This window comes from Gasterosteus aculeatus, chromosome 13 (assembly GCF_964276395.1).
Source record: "Gasterosteus aculeatus chromosome 13, fGasAcu3.hap1.1, whole genome shotgun sequence".
In the NCBI taxonomy this organism is placed as follows: Eukaryota; Metazoa; Chordata; class Actinopteri; order Perciformes; family Gasterosteidae; genus Gasterosteus; species Gasterosteus aculeatus.
Window position 1 is genome coordinate 473,257 of NC_135701.1, and position 12,718 is coordinate 485,974.

Consider the following 12,718-nt stretch of genomic DNA (forward strand, 5'->3'; position numbering starts at 1 on the left):
ATTCATTCTCTTCACCGTCTATTTTAATTGGGAAATTAAAGGTGATAGGCTCTCACAACTGATTGACAATTATTTACTGCCTGCATCATAGAAGTTCTCATTTGGCCTGAAATCTGGATTTACTGTAGTTGGATAAAATCAAGAGAAAAGGGCCGGTTAGCTCAGATGGTCAGAGCGTGGTGCTAATAAGGTCATGGGTTCAATCCCCATACTGGCCAACGATTGCCAGAATATCATATGTTTTTATTTAGTCTGTGTTATTCCAGCCTCTGAAACTGTCCTATTCCAAAGAAGAATCCAATAGAAAGTCAGCTGTTACTACATCCCATCCAGGTTCAATGATCTCCCTCCATCCAAAGGTTTTTTTGTGGAAACCCATTCATTCTGTCTAGCAATGCCAAGCCAGTAGGTGATCCCACTGGTAACATTCTCAAGTATTCTCCCAGGCCAATTAAAAAAAATCAAAACTGTGTCTTTACCTGACATTGTCAGAACGTAATGGTGATACTATGTGATTGTAAGTAAAGTCGCAAAACCCCCTGGTAACACTCATTCAACAAAAAATCCGTCCACACTTGCAGTACATATTTAAATTCATGATGGCGTTGCAAACCTCAGGTGTTGAAAGATATTTTTCTGGTCCTCCTACTCTGCCGGTGAATAATAGCAGTTAAAAAAAAATGAAACTGTTGCATTTAGGGACCACGTGGCCTAATGGACAAGGCGTCTGACTTCGGATCAGAAGATTGAGGGTTCGAGTCCCTTCTTGGTTGAAACTTCCAAGATATTTGTAAGAAGTCTTGTGCAAAGTTGAATTTCATCATATATATTCATTTTTGTTTCCAACAAAATATACTTCCATTATATTTAAATTCATTCTCTTCACCGTCTATTTTAATGGGGAAATTAAAGGTGATACGCTCTCACAACTGATTGACAATTATTTACTGCCTGCATCATAGAAGTTCTCATTTGGCCTGAAATCTGGATTTACTGTAGTTGGATAAAACCAAGAGAAAAGGGCCGGTTAGCTCAGATGGTCAGAGCGTGGTGCTAATAACGCCAAGGTCATGGGTTCAATCCCCATACTGGCCAAGGATTGCCAGGATATCATGTTTTTATTTAGTCTGTGTTATTCCAGCCTCTGAAACTGTCCCATTCCAAAGAAGAATCCAATAGAAAGTCAGCTGTTACTACATCCCATCCAGGTTCAATGATCTACCTCCATCCAAATATTTTTTTGTGGAAACCTATTCATCCTGTCTAGCAATGCCAAGCCAGTAGGTGATCCCACTGGTAACATTCTCAAGTATTCTCCCAGGCCAATTTAAAAAAATCTAAACTGTGTCTTTACCTGACATTGTCAGAACGTAATGGTGATACTATGTGATTGTAAGTTAAGTCGCAAAACCCCCTGGTAACACTCATTCAACAATAAATCCGTCCACACTTGCAGTACAAATTTAAATTCATGATGGCGTTGCAAACCTCAGGTGTTGAAAGATATTTTTCTGGTCCTCCTACTCTGCCGGTGAATAATAGCAGTGAAAAAGAAAGTGAAACTGCTGCATTTAGGGACCACGTGGCCTAATGGACAAGGCGTCTGACTTCGGATCAGAAGATGGAGGGTTCGAGTCCCTTCTTGGTTGAAACTTCCAAGATATTTGTAAGAAGTCTTGCGCAAAGTTGAATTTCATCAGATATATGCATTTTTGTTTCCAACAAAATATACTTCCATTATAGTTAAATTCATTCTCTTCACCGTCTATTTTAATTGGGAAATCAAAGGTGATAGGCTCTCACAACTGATTGACAATTATTTACTGCCTGCATCATAGAAGTTCTCATTTGGCCTGAAATCTGGATTTACTGTAGTTGGATAAAATCAAGAGAAAAGGGCCGGTTAGCTCAGATGGTCGGAGCGTGGTGCTAATAACACCAAGGTCATGGGTTCAATCCCCATACTGGCCAAGGATTGCCAGAATATCATATGTTTTTATTTAGTCTGTGTTATTCCAGCCTCTGAAACTGTCCTATTCCAAAGAAGAATCCAATAGAAAGTCAGCTGTTACTACATCCCATCCAGGTTCAATGATCTCCCTCCATCCAAAGGTTTTTTGTGGAAACCCATTCATTCTGTCTAGCAATGCCAAGCCAGTAGGTGATCCCACTGGTAACATTCTCAAGTATTCTCCCAGGCCAATTAAAAAAAATCAAAACTGTGTCTTTACCTGACATTGTCAGAACGTAATGGTGATACTATGTGATTGTAAGTTAAGTCGCAAAACCCCCTGGTAACACTCATTCAACAAAAAATCCGTCCACACTTGCAGTACATATTTAAATTCATGATGGCGTTGCAAACCTCAGGTGTTGAAAGATATTTTTCTGGTCCTCCTACTCTGCCGGTGAATAATAGCAGTGAAAAAGAAAGTGAAACTGCTGCATTTAGGGACCACGTGGCCTAATGGACAAGGCGTCTGACTTCGGATCAGAAGATTGAGGGTTCGAGTCCCTTCGTGGTTGAAACTTCCAAGATATTTGTAAGATGTCTTGTGCAAAGTTAAATTTCCTCAGGTATGAGCATTGTTGTTTCCAACAAAATACTTTTCCATTATATTTAAATTCATTCTCTTCACCGTCTATTTTAATGGGGAAATTAAAGGTGATAGGCTCTCACAACTAATTGACAATTATTTACTGCCTGCATTTTAGAAGTTCTCATTTGGCATGAAGTCTGGATTTAATGTGGTTGGATAAAGTCAAGAGAAAAGGGCCGGTAGGCTCAGATGGTCAGAGCGTGGTGCTAATAACGCCAAGGTCATGGGTTCAATCCCCATACTGGCCAAGGATTGCCAGAATATCATATGTTTTTATTTAGTCTGTGTTATTCCAGCCTCTGAAACTGTCCTATTCCAAAGAAGAATCCAATAGAAAGTCAGCTGTTACTACATCCCATCCAGGTTCAATGATCTACCTCCATCCAAATATTTTTTTGTGGAAACCCATTCATCCTGTCTAGCAATGCCAAGCCAGTAGGTGATCCCACTGGTAACATTCTCAAGTATTCTCCCAGGCCAATTAAAAAAAATCAAAACTGTGTCTTTACCTGACATTGTCAGAACGTAATGGTGATACTATGTGATTGTAAGTTAAATCCCAAAAAAAACCCGGTAACACTCATTCAATGACAAATCCGTCCACACTTGCAGTACATATTTAAATTCATGATGGCGTTGCAAACCTCAGGTGTTGAAAGATATTTTTCTGGTCCTCCTACTCTGCAGGTGAATAATAGCAGTTAAAAAAAATGAAACTGTTGCATTTAGGGACCACGTGGCCTAATGGACAAGGCGTCTGACTTCGGATCAGAAGATTGAGGGTTCGAGTCCCTTCTTGGTTGAAACTTCCAAGATATTTGTAAGAAGTCTTGTGCAAAGTTGAATTTCATCAGATATATGCATTTTTGTTTCCAACAAAATATACTTCCATTATAGTTAAATTCATTCTCTTCACCGTGTATTTTAATGGGGAAATTAAAGGTGATAGGCTCTCACAACTGACTGACAATTGTTTACTGCCTGCATTTTCGAAGTTCTCATTTGGCATGAAATCTGGATTTACTGTAGTTGGATAAAATCAAGAGAAAAGGGCCGGTTAGCTCAGATGGTCAGAGCGTGGTGCTAATAACGCCAAGGTCATGGGTTCAATCCCCATACTGGCCAAGGATTGCCAGGATATCATGTTTTTATTTAGTCTGTGTTATTCCAGCCTCTGAAACTGTCCTATTCCAAAGAAGAATCCAATAGAAAGTCAGCTGTTACTACATCCCATCCAGGTTCAATGATCTACCTCCATCCAAATATTTTTTTGTGGAAACCCATTCATCCTGTCTAGCAATGCCAAGCCAGTAGGTGATCCCACTGGTAACATTCTCAAGTATTCTCCCAGGCCAATTAAAAAAAATCTAAACTGTGTCTTTACCTGACATTGTCAGAACGTAATGGTGATACTATGTGATTGTAAGTCAAATCTCAAAACCCGCTGGTAACACTCATTCAACGATAAATCCGTCCACACTTGCAGTAGATGTTTAAATTCATGATGGCGTTGCAAACCTCAGGTGTTGAAAGATATTTTTCTGGTCCTCCTACTTTGCAGGTGAATAATAGCAGTTAAAAAAAATGAAACTGTTGCGTTTAGGGACCACGTGGCCTAATGGACAAGGTGTCTGACTTCGGATCAGAAGATTGAGGGTTCGAGTCCCTTCTTGGTTGAAACTTCCAAGATATTTGTAAGAAGTCTTGTGCAAAGTTGAATTTCATCAGATATATGCATATTTGTTTCCAACAAAATATACTTCCATTATAGTTAAATTCATTCTCTTCACCGTGTATTTTAATGGGGAAATTAAAGGTGATAGGCTCTCACAACTGACTGACAATTGTTTACTGCCTGCATTTTCGAAGTTCTCATTTGGCATGAAATCTGGAATTACTGTAGTTGGATAAAATCAAGAGAAAAGGGCCGGTTAGCTCAGATGGTCAGAGCGTGGTGCTAATAACGCCAAGGTCATGGGTTCAATCCCCATACTGGCCAAGGATTGCCAGGATACCATGTTTTTATTTAGTCTGTGTTATTCCAGCCTCTGAAACTGTCCTATTCCAAAGAAGAATCCAATAGAAAGTGAGCTGATACTACATCCCATCCAGGTTCAATGATCTACCTCCATCCAAATATTTTTTTGTGGAAACCCATTCATCCTGTCTAGCAATGCCAAGCCAGTAGGTGATCCCACTGGTAACATTCTCAAGTATTCTCCCAGGCCAATTAAAAAAAATCAAAACTGTGTCTTTACCTGACATTGTCAGAACGTAATGGTGATACTATGTGATTGTAAGTTAAGTCGCAAAACCCCCTGGTAACACTCATTCAACAAAAAATCCGTCCACACTTGCAGTACATATTTAAATTCATGATGGCGTTGCAAACCTCAGGTGTTGAAAGATATTTTTCTGGTCCTCCTACTCTGCCGGTGAATAATAGCAGTGAAAAAGAAAGTGAAACTGCTGCATTTAGGGACCACGTGGCCTAATGGACAAGGCGTCTGACTTCGGATCAGAAGATTGAGGGTTCGAGTCCCTTCGTGGTTGAAACTTCCAAGATATTTGTAAGATGTCTTGTGCAAAGTTAAATTTCCTCAGGTATGAGCATTGTTGTTTCCAACAAAATACTTTTCCATTATATTTAAATTCATTCTCTTCACCGTCTATTTTAATGGGGAAATTAAAGGTGATAGGCTCTCACAACTAATTGACAATTATTTACTGCCTGCATTTTAGAAGTTCTCATTTGGCATGAAGTCTGGATTTAATGTGGTTGGATAAAGTCAAGAGAAAAGGGCCGGTAGGCTCAGATGGTCAGAGCGTGGTGCTAATAACGCCAAGGTCATGGGTTCAATCCCCATACTGGCCAAGGATTGCCAGAATATCATATGTTTTTATTTAGTCTGTGTTATTCCAGCCTCTGAAACTGTCCTATTCCAAAGAAGAATCCAATAGAAAGTCAGCTGTTACTACATCCCATCCAGGTTCAATGATCTACCTCCATCCAAATATTTTTTTGTGGAAACCCATTCATCCTGTCTAGCAATGCCAAGCCAGTAGGTGATCCCACTGGTAACATTCTCAAGTATTCTCCCAGGCCAATTAAAAAAAATCAAAACTGTGTCTTTACCTGACATTGTCAGAACGTAATGGTGATACTATGTGATTGTAAGTTAAATCCCAAAAAAAACCCGGTAACACTCATTCAATGACAAATCCGTCCACACTTGCAGTACATATTTAAATTCATGATGGCGTTGCAAACCTCAGGTGTTGAAAGATATTTTTCTGGTCCTCCTACTCTGCAGGTGAATAATAGCAGTTAAAAAAAATGAAACTGTTGCATTTAGGGACCACGTGGCCTAATGGACAAGGCGTCTGACTTCGGATCAGAAGATTGAGGGTTCGAGTCCCTTCTTGGTTGAAACTTCCAAGATATTTGTAAGAAGTCTTGTGCGAAGTTGAATTTCATCAGATATATGCATTTTTGTTTCCAACAAAATATACTTCCATTATAGTTAAATTCATTCTCTTCACCGTGTATTTTAATGGGGAAATTAAAGGTGATAGGCTCTCACAACTGACTGACAATTGTTTACTGCCTGCATTTTCGAAGTTCTCATTTGGCATGAAATCTGGATTTACTGTAGTTGGATAAAATCAAGAGAAAAGGGCCGGTTAGCTCAGATGGTCAGAGCGTGGTGCTAATAACGCCAAGGTCATGGGTTCAATCCCCATACTGGCCAAGGATTGCCAGGATATCATGTTTTTATTTAGTCTGTGTTATTCCAGCCTCTGAAACTGTCCTATTCCAAAGAAGAATCCAATAGAAAGTCAGCTGTTACTACATCCCATCCAGGTTCAATGATCTACCTCCATCCAAATATTTTTTTGTGGAAACCCATTCATCCTGTCTAGCAATGCCAAGCCAGTAGGTGATCCCACTGGTAACATTCTCAAGTATTCTCCCAGGCCAATTAAAAAAAATCTAAACTGTGTCTTTACCTGACATTGTCAGAACGTAATGGTGATACTATGTGATTGTAAGTTAAATCTCAAAACCCGCTGGTAACACTCATTCAACGATAAATCCGTCCACACTTGCAGTAGATGTTTAAATTCATGATGGCGTTGCAAACCTCAGGTGTTGAAAGATATTTTTCTGGTCCTCCTACTTTGCAGGTGAATAATAGCAGTTAAAAAAAATGAAACTGTTGCGTTTAGGGACCACGTGGCCTAATGGACAAGGTGTCTGACTTCGGATCAGAAGATTGAGGGTTCGAGTCCCTTCTTGGTTGAAACTTCCAAGATATTTGTAAGAAGTCTTGTGCAAAGTTGAATTTCATCAGATATATGCATATTTGTTTCCAACAAAATATACTTCCATTATAGTTAAATTCATTCTCTTCACCGTGTATTTTAATGGGGAAATTAAAGGTGATAGGCTCTCACAACTGACTGACAATTGTTTACTGCCTGCATTTTCGAAGTTCTCATTTGGCATGAAATCTGGATTTACTGTAGTTGGATAAAATCAAGAGAAAAGGGCCGGTTAGCTCAGATGGTCAGAGCGTGGTGCTAATAACGCCAAGGTCATGGGTTCAATCCCCATACTGGCCAAGGATTGCCAGGATACCATGTTTTTATTTAGTCTGTGTTATTCCAGCCTCTGAAACTGTCCTATTCAAAAGAAGAATCCAATAGAAAGTGAGCTGATACTACATCCCATCCAGGTTCAATGATCTACCTCCATCCAAATATTTTTTTGTGGAAACCCATTCATCCTGTCTAGCAATGCCAAGCCAGTAGGTGATCCCACTGGTAACATTCTCAAGTATTCTCCCAGGCCAATTAAAGAAAATCTAAACTGTGTCTTTACCTGACATTGTCAGAACGTAATGGTGATACTATGTGATTGTAAGTTAAATCGCAAAACCCCCTGGTAACACTCATTCAACGATAAATCCGTCCACACTTGCAGTAGATGTTTAAATTCATGATGGCGTTGCAAACCTCAGGTGTTGAAAGATATTTTTCTGGTCCTCCTACTCTGCAGGTGAATAATAGCAGTTAAAAAAAAAAACTGTTGCATTTAGGGACCACGTGGCCTAATGGACAAGGCGTCTGACTTCGGATCAGAAGATTGAGGGTTCGAGTCCCTTCTTGGTTGAAACTTCCAAGATATTTGTAAGAAGTCTTGTGCAAAGTTGAATTTCATCAGATATATGCATTTTTGTTTCCAACAAAATATACTTCCATTATAGTTAAATTCATTCTCTTCACCATGTATTTTAATGGGGAAATTAAAGGTGATAGGCTCTCACAACTGACTGACAATTGTTTACTGCCTGCATTTTCGAAGTTCTCATTTGGCATGAAATCTGGATTTACTGTAGTTGGATAAAATCAAGAGAAAAGGGCCGGTTAGCTCAGATGGTCAGAGCGTGGTGCTAATAACGCCAAGGTCATGGGTTCAATCCCCATACTGGCCAAGGATTGCCAGGATATCATGTTTTTATTTAGTCTGTGTTATTCCAGCCTCTGAAACTGTCCTATTCCAAAGAAGAATCCAATAGAAAGTCAGCTGTTACTACATCCCATCCAGGTTCAATGATCTACCTCCATCCAAATATTTTTTTGTGGAAACCCATTCATCCTGTCTAGCAATGCCAAGCCAGTAGGTGATCCCACTGGTAACATTCTCAAGTATTCTCCCAGGCCAATTAAAAAAAATCTAAACTGTGTCTTTACCTGACATTGTCAGAACGTAATGGTGATACTATGTGATTGTAAGTTAAATCTCAAAACCCGCTGGTAACACTCATTCAACGATAAATCCGTCCACACTTGCAGTAGATGTTTAAATTCATGATGGCGTTGCAAACCTCAGGTGTTGAAAGATATTTTTCTGGTCCTCCTACTTTGCAGGTGAATAATAGCAGTTAAAAAAAATGAAACTGTTGCATTTAGGGACCACGTGGCCTAATGGACAAGGTGTCTGACTTCGGATCAGAAGATTGAGGGTTCGAGTCCCTTCTTGGTTGAAACTTCCAAGATATTTGTAAGAAGTCTTGTGCAAAGTTGAATTTCATCAGATATATGCATTTTTGTTTCCAACAAAATATACTTCCATTATAGTTAAATTCATTCTCTTCACCGTGTATTTTAATGGGGAAATTAAAGGTGATAGGCTCTCACAACTGACTGACAATTGTTTACTGCCTGCATTTTCGAAGTTCTCATTTGGCATGAAATCTGGATTTACTGTAGTTGGATAAAATCAAGAGAAAAGGGCCGGTTAGCTCAGATGGTCAGAGCGTGGTGCTAATAACGCCAAGGTCATGGGTTCAATCCCCATACTGGCCAAGGATTGCCAGGATACCATGTTTTTATTTAGTCTGTGTTATTCCAGCCTCTGAAACTGTCCTATTCCAAAGAAGAATCCAATAGAAAGTGAGCTGATACTACATCCCATCCAGGTTCAATGATCTACCTCCATCCAAATATTTTTTTGTGGAAACCCATTCATCCTGTCTAGCAATGCCAAGCCAGTAGGTGATCCCACTGGTAACATTCTCAAGTATTCTCCCAGGCCAATTAAAGAAAATCTAAACTGTGTCTTTACCTGACATTGTCAGAACGTAATGGTGATACTATGTGATTGTAAGTTAAATCGCAAAACCCCCTGGTAACACTCATTCAACGATAAATCCGTCCACACTTGCAGTAGATGTTTAAATTCATGATGGCGTTGCAAACCTCAGGTGTTGAAAGATATTTTTCTGGTCCTCCTACTCTGCAGGTGAATAATAGCAGTTAAAAAAAAAAACTGTTGCATTTAGGGACCACGTGGCCTAATGGACAAGGCGTCTGACTTCGGATCAGAAGATTGAGGGTTCGAGTCCCTTCTTGGTTGAAACTTCCAAGATATTTGTAAGAAGTCTTGTGCAAAGTTGAATTTCATCAGGTATATGCATTGTTGTTTCCAACAAAATATACTTCCATTATATTTAAATTCATTCTCTTCACCGTCTATTTCAATGGGGAAATTAAAGGTGATACGCTCTCACAACTGATTGACAATTATTTACTGCCTGCATCATAGAAGTTCTCATTTGGCCTGAAATCTGGATTTACTGTAGTTGGATAAAACCAAGAGAAAAGGGCCGGTTAGCTCAGATGGTCAGAGCGTGGTGCTAATAACGCCAAGGTCATGGGTTCAATCCCCATACTGGCCAAGGATTGCCAGGATATCATGTTTTTATTTAGTCTGTGTTATTCCAGCCTCTGAAACTGTCCTATTCCAAAGAAGAATCCAATAGAAAGTCAGCTGTTACTACATCCCATCCAGGTTCAATGATCTACCTCCACCCAAATATTTTTTTGTGGAAACCCATTCATCCTGTCTAGCAATGCCAAGCCAGTAGGTGATCCCACTGGTAACATTCTCAAGTATTCTCCCAGGCCAATTAAAAAAAATCTAAACTGTGTCTTTACCTGACATTGTCAGAACGTAATAGTGATACTATGTGATTGTAAGTTAAATCTCAAAACCCGCTGGTAACACTCATTCAACGATAAATCCGTCCACACTTGCAGTAGATGTTTAAATTCATGATGGCGTTGCAAACCTCAGGTGTTGAAAGATATTTTTCTGGTCCTCCTTCTTTGCAGGTGAATAATAGCAGTTAAAAAAAATGAAACTGTTGCATTTAGGGACCACGTGGCCTAATGGACAAGGTGTCTGACTTCGGATCAGAAGATTGAGGGTTCGAGTCCCTTCTTGGTTGAAACTTCCAAGATATTTGTAAGAAGTCTTGTGCAAAGTTGAATTTCATCAGATATATGCATTTTTGTTTCCAACAAAATATACTTCCATTATAGTTAAATTCATTCTCTTCACCATGTATTTTAATGGGGAAATTAAAGGTGATAGGCTCTCACAACTGACTGACAATTGTTTACTGCCTGCATTTTCGAAGTTCTCATTTGGCATGAAATCTGGATTTACTGTAGTTGGATAAACTCAAGAGAAAAGGGCCGGTTAGCTCAGATGGTCAGAGCGTGGTGCTAATAACGCCAAGGTCATGGGTTCAATCCCCATACTGGCCAAGGATTGCCAGGATACCATGTTTTTATTTAGTCTGTGTTATTCCAGCCTCTGAAACTGTCCTATTCCAAAGAAGAATCCAATAGAAAGTGAGCTGATACTACATCCCATCCAGGTTCAATGATCTACCTCCATCCAAATATTTTTTTGTGGAAACCCATTCATCCTGTCTAGCAATGCCAAGCCAGTAGGTGATCCCACTGGTAACATTCTCAAGTATTCTCCCAGGCCAATTAAAGAAAATCTAAACTGTGTCTTTACCTGACATTGTCAGAACGTAATGGTGATACTATGTGATTGTAAGTTAAATCGCAAAACCCCCTGGTAACACTCATTCAACGATAAATCCGTCCACACTTGCAGTAGATGTTTAAATTCATGATGGCGTTGCAAACCTCAGGTGTTGAAAGATATTTTTCTGGTCCTCCTACTCTGCAGGTGAATAATAGCAGTTAAAAAAAAAAACTGTTGCATTTAGGGACCACGTGGCCTAATGGACAAGGCGTCTGACTTCGGATCAGAAGATTGAGGGTTCGAGTCCCTTCTTGGTTGAAACTTCCAAGATATTTGTAAGAAGTCTTGTGCAAAGTTGAATTTCATCAGGTATATGCATTGTTGTTTCGAACAAAATATACTTCCATTATATTTAAATTCATTCTCTTCACCGTCTATTTCAATGGGGAAATTAAAGGTGATACGCTCTCACAACTGATTGACAATTATTTACTGCCTGCATCATAGAAGTTCTCATTTGGCCTGAAATCTGGATTTACTGTAGTTGGATAAAACCAAGAGAAAAGGGCCGGTTAGCTCAGATGGTCAGAGCGTGGTGCTAATAACGCCAAGGTCATGGGTTCAATCCCCATACTGGCCAAGGATTGCCAGGATATCATGTTTTTATTTAGTCTGTGTTATTCCAGCCTCTGAAACTGTCCTATTCCAAAGAAGAATCCAATAGAAAGTCAGCTGTTACTACATCCCATCCAGGTTCAATGATCTACCTCCATCCAAATATTTTTTTGTGGAAACCCATTCATCCTGTCTAGCAATGCCAAGCCAGTAGGTGATCCCACTGGTAACATTCTCAAGTATTCTCCCAGGCCAATTAAAAAAAATCTAAACTGTGTCTTTACCTGACATTGTCAGAACGTAATAGTGATACTATGTGATTGTAAGTTAAATCTCAAAACCCGCTGGTAACACTCATTCAACGATAAATCCGTCCACACTTGCAGTAGATGTTTAAATTCATGATGGCGTTGCAAACCTCAGGTGTTGAAAGATATTTTTCTGGTCCTCCTACTTTGCAGGTGAATAATAGCAGTTAAAAAAAATGAAACTGTTGCATTTAGGGACCACGTGGCCTAATGGACAAGGTGTCTGACTTCGGATCAGAAGATTGAGGGTTCGAGTCCCTTCTTGGTTGAAACTTCCAAGATATTTGTAAGAAGTCTTGTGCAAAGTTGAATTTCATCAGGTATATGCATTGTTGTTTCGAACAAAATATACTTCCATTATATTTAAATTCATTCTCTTCACCGTCTATTTCAATGGGGAAATTAAAGGTGATACGCTCTCACAACTGATTGACAATTATTTACTGCCTGCATCATAGAAGTTCTCATTTGGCCTGAAATCTGGATTTACTGTAGTTGGATAAAACCAAGAGAAAAGGGCCGGTTAGCTCAGATGGTCAGAGCGTGGTGCTAATAACGCCAAGGTCATGGGTTCAATCCCCATACTGGCCAAGGATTGCCAGGATATCATGTTTTTATTTAGTCTGTGTTATTCCAGCCTCTGAAACTGTCCTATTCCAAAGAAGAATCCAATAGAAAGTCAGCTGTTACTACATCCCATCCAGGTTCAATGATCTACCTCCATCCAAATATTTTTTTGTGGAAACCCATTCATCCTGTCTAGCAATGCCAAGCCAGTAGGTGATCCCACTGGTAACATTCTCAAGTATTCTCCCAGGCCAATTAAAAAAAATCTAAACTGTGTC

At 39.5% G+C, this 12,718-nt stretch overlaps 21 non-coding genes across 21 annotated transcripts; all 21 read left to right on the forward strand.

Moving 5' to 3' along the window:
- The first annotated feature begins 700 nt into the window (after positions 1-700).
- trnar-ucg (transfer RNA arginine (anticodon UCG)) lies at positions 701-773 on the forward strand. The gene has a single exon. It is a non-coding gene; the product is annotated as a tRNA-Arg (tRNA).
- Positions 774-1,021: 248 nt separating this feature from the next.
- On the forward strand, positions 1,022-1,095 carry trnai-aau (transfer RNA isoleucine (anticodon AAU)). The gene has a single exon. It is a non-coding gene; the product is annotated as a tRNA-Ile (tRNA).
- A 1,358-nt stretch (positions 1,096-2,453) lies between these two features.
- Positions 2,454-2,526, forward strand: trnar-ucg (transfer RNA arginine (anticodon UCG)). The gene has a single exon. It is a non-coding gene; the product is annotated as a tRNA-Arg (tRNA).
- Positions 2,527-2,774: 248 nt separating this feature from the next.
- On the forward strand, positions 2,775-2,848 carry trnai-aau (transfer RNA isoleucine (anticodon AAU)). Its single transcript has one exon. It is a non-coding gene; the product is annotated as a tRNA-Ile (tRNA).
- Positions 2,849-3,330: 482 nt separating this feature from the next.
- trnar-ucg (transfer RNA arginine (anticodon UCG)) lies at positions 3,331-3,403 on the forward strand. The gene has a single exon. It is a non-coding gene; the product is annotated as a tRNA-Arg (tRNA).
- Positions 3,404-3,651: 248 nt separating this feature from the next.
- trnai-aau (transfer RNA isoleucine (anticodon AAU)) lies at positions 3,652-3,725 on the forward strand. The gene has a single exon. It is a non-coding gene; the product is annotated as a tRNA-Ile (tRNA).
- An 800-nt stretch (positions 3,726-4,525) lies between these two features.
- trnai-aau (transfer RNA isoleucine (anticodon AAU)) lies at positions 4,526-4,599 on the forward strand. Its single transcript has one exon. It is a non-coding gene; the product is annotated as a tRNA-Ile (tRNA).
- Positions 4,600-5,080: 481 nt separating this feature from the next.
- Positions 5,081-5,153, forward strand: trnar-ucg (transfer RNA arginine (anticodon UCG)). Its single transcript has one exon. It is a non-coding gene; the product is annotated as a tRNA-Arg (tRNA).
- A 248-nt stretch (positions 5,154-5,401) lies between these two features.
- trnai-aau (transfer RNA isoleucine (anticodon AAU)) lies at positions 5,402-5,475 on the forward strand. Its single transcript has one exon. It is a non-coding gene; the product is annotated as a tRNA-Ile (tRNA).
- Positions 5,476-5,957: 482 nt separating this feature from the next.
- On the forward strand, positions 5,958-6,030 carry trnar-ucg (transfer RNA arginine (anticodon UCG)). The gene has a single exon. It is a non-coding gene; the product is annotated as a tRNA-Arg (tRNA).
- A 248-nt stretch (positions 6,031-6,278) lies between these two features.
- trnai-aau (transfer RNA isoleucine (anticodon AAU)) lies at positions 6,279-6,352 on the forward strand. Its single transcript has one exon. It is a non-coding gene; the product is annotated as a tRNA-Ile (tRNA).
- Positions 6,353-7,152: 800 nt separating this feature from the next.
- trnai-aau (transfer RNA isoleucine (anticodon AAU)) lies at positions 7,153-7,226 on the forward strand. The gene has a single exon. It is a non-coding gene; the product is annotated as a tRNA-Ile (tRNA).
- A 477-nt stretch (positions 7,227-7,703) lies between these two features.
- Positions 7,704-7,776, forward strand: trnar-ucg (transfer RNA arginine (anticodon UCG)). The gene has a single exon. It is a non-coding gene; the product is annotated as a tRNA-Arg (tRNA).
- Positions 7,777-8,024: 248 nt separating this feature from the next.
- Positions 8,025-8,098, forward strand: trnai-aau (transfer RNA isoleucine (anticodon AAU)). The gene has a single exon. It is a non-coding gene; the product is annotated as a tRNA-Ile (tRNA).
- An 800-nt stretch (positions 8,099-8,898) lies between these two features.
- On the forward strand, positions 8,899-8,972 carry trnai-aau (transfer RNA isoleucine (anticodon AAU)). The gene has a single exon. It is a non-coding gene; the product is annotated as a tRNA-Ile (tRNA).
- Positions 8,973-9,449: 477 nt separating this feature from the next.
- Positions 9,450-9,522, forward strand: trnar-ucg (transfer RNA arginine (anticodon UCG)). The gene has a single exon. It is a non-coding gene; the product is annotated as a tRNA-Arg (tRNA).
- Positions 9,523-9,770: 248 nt separating this feature from the next.
- trnai-aau (transfer RNA isoleucine (anticodon AAU)) lies at positions 9,771-9,844 on the forward strand. The gene has a single exon. It is a non-coding gene; the product is annotated as a tRNA-Ile (tRNA).
- An 800-nt stretch (positions 9,845-10,644) lies between these two features.
- On the forward strand, positions 10,645-10,718 carry trnai-aau (transfer RNA isoleucine (anticodon AAU)). The gene has a single exon. It is a non-coding gene; the product is annotated as a tRNA-Ile (tRNA).
- A 477-nt stretch (positions 10,719-11,195) lies between these two features.
- Positions 11,196-11,268, forward strand: trnar-ucg (transfer RNA arginine (anticodon UCG)). Its single transcript has one exon. It is a non-coding gene; the product is annotated as a tRNA-Arg (tRNA).
- A 248-nt stretch (positions 11,269-11,516) lies between these two features.
- Positions 11,517-11,590, forward strand: trnai-aau (transfer RNA isoleucine (anticodon AAU)). Its single transcript has one exon. It is a non-coding gene; the product is annotated as a tRNA-Ile (tRNA).
- Positions 11,591-12,390: 800 nt separating this feature from the next.
- trnai-aau (transfer RNA isoleucine (anticodon AAU)) lies at positions 12,391-12,464 on the forward strand. Its single transcript has one exon. It is a non-coding gene; the product is annotated as a tRNA-Ile (tRNA).
- The last annotated feature ends 254 nt before the right edge of the window (positions 12,465-12,718 follow it).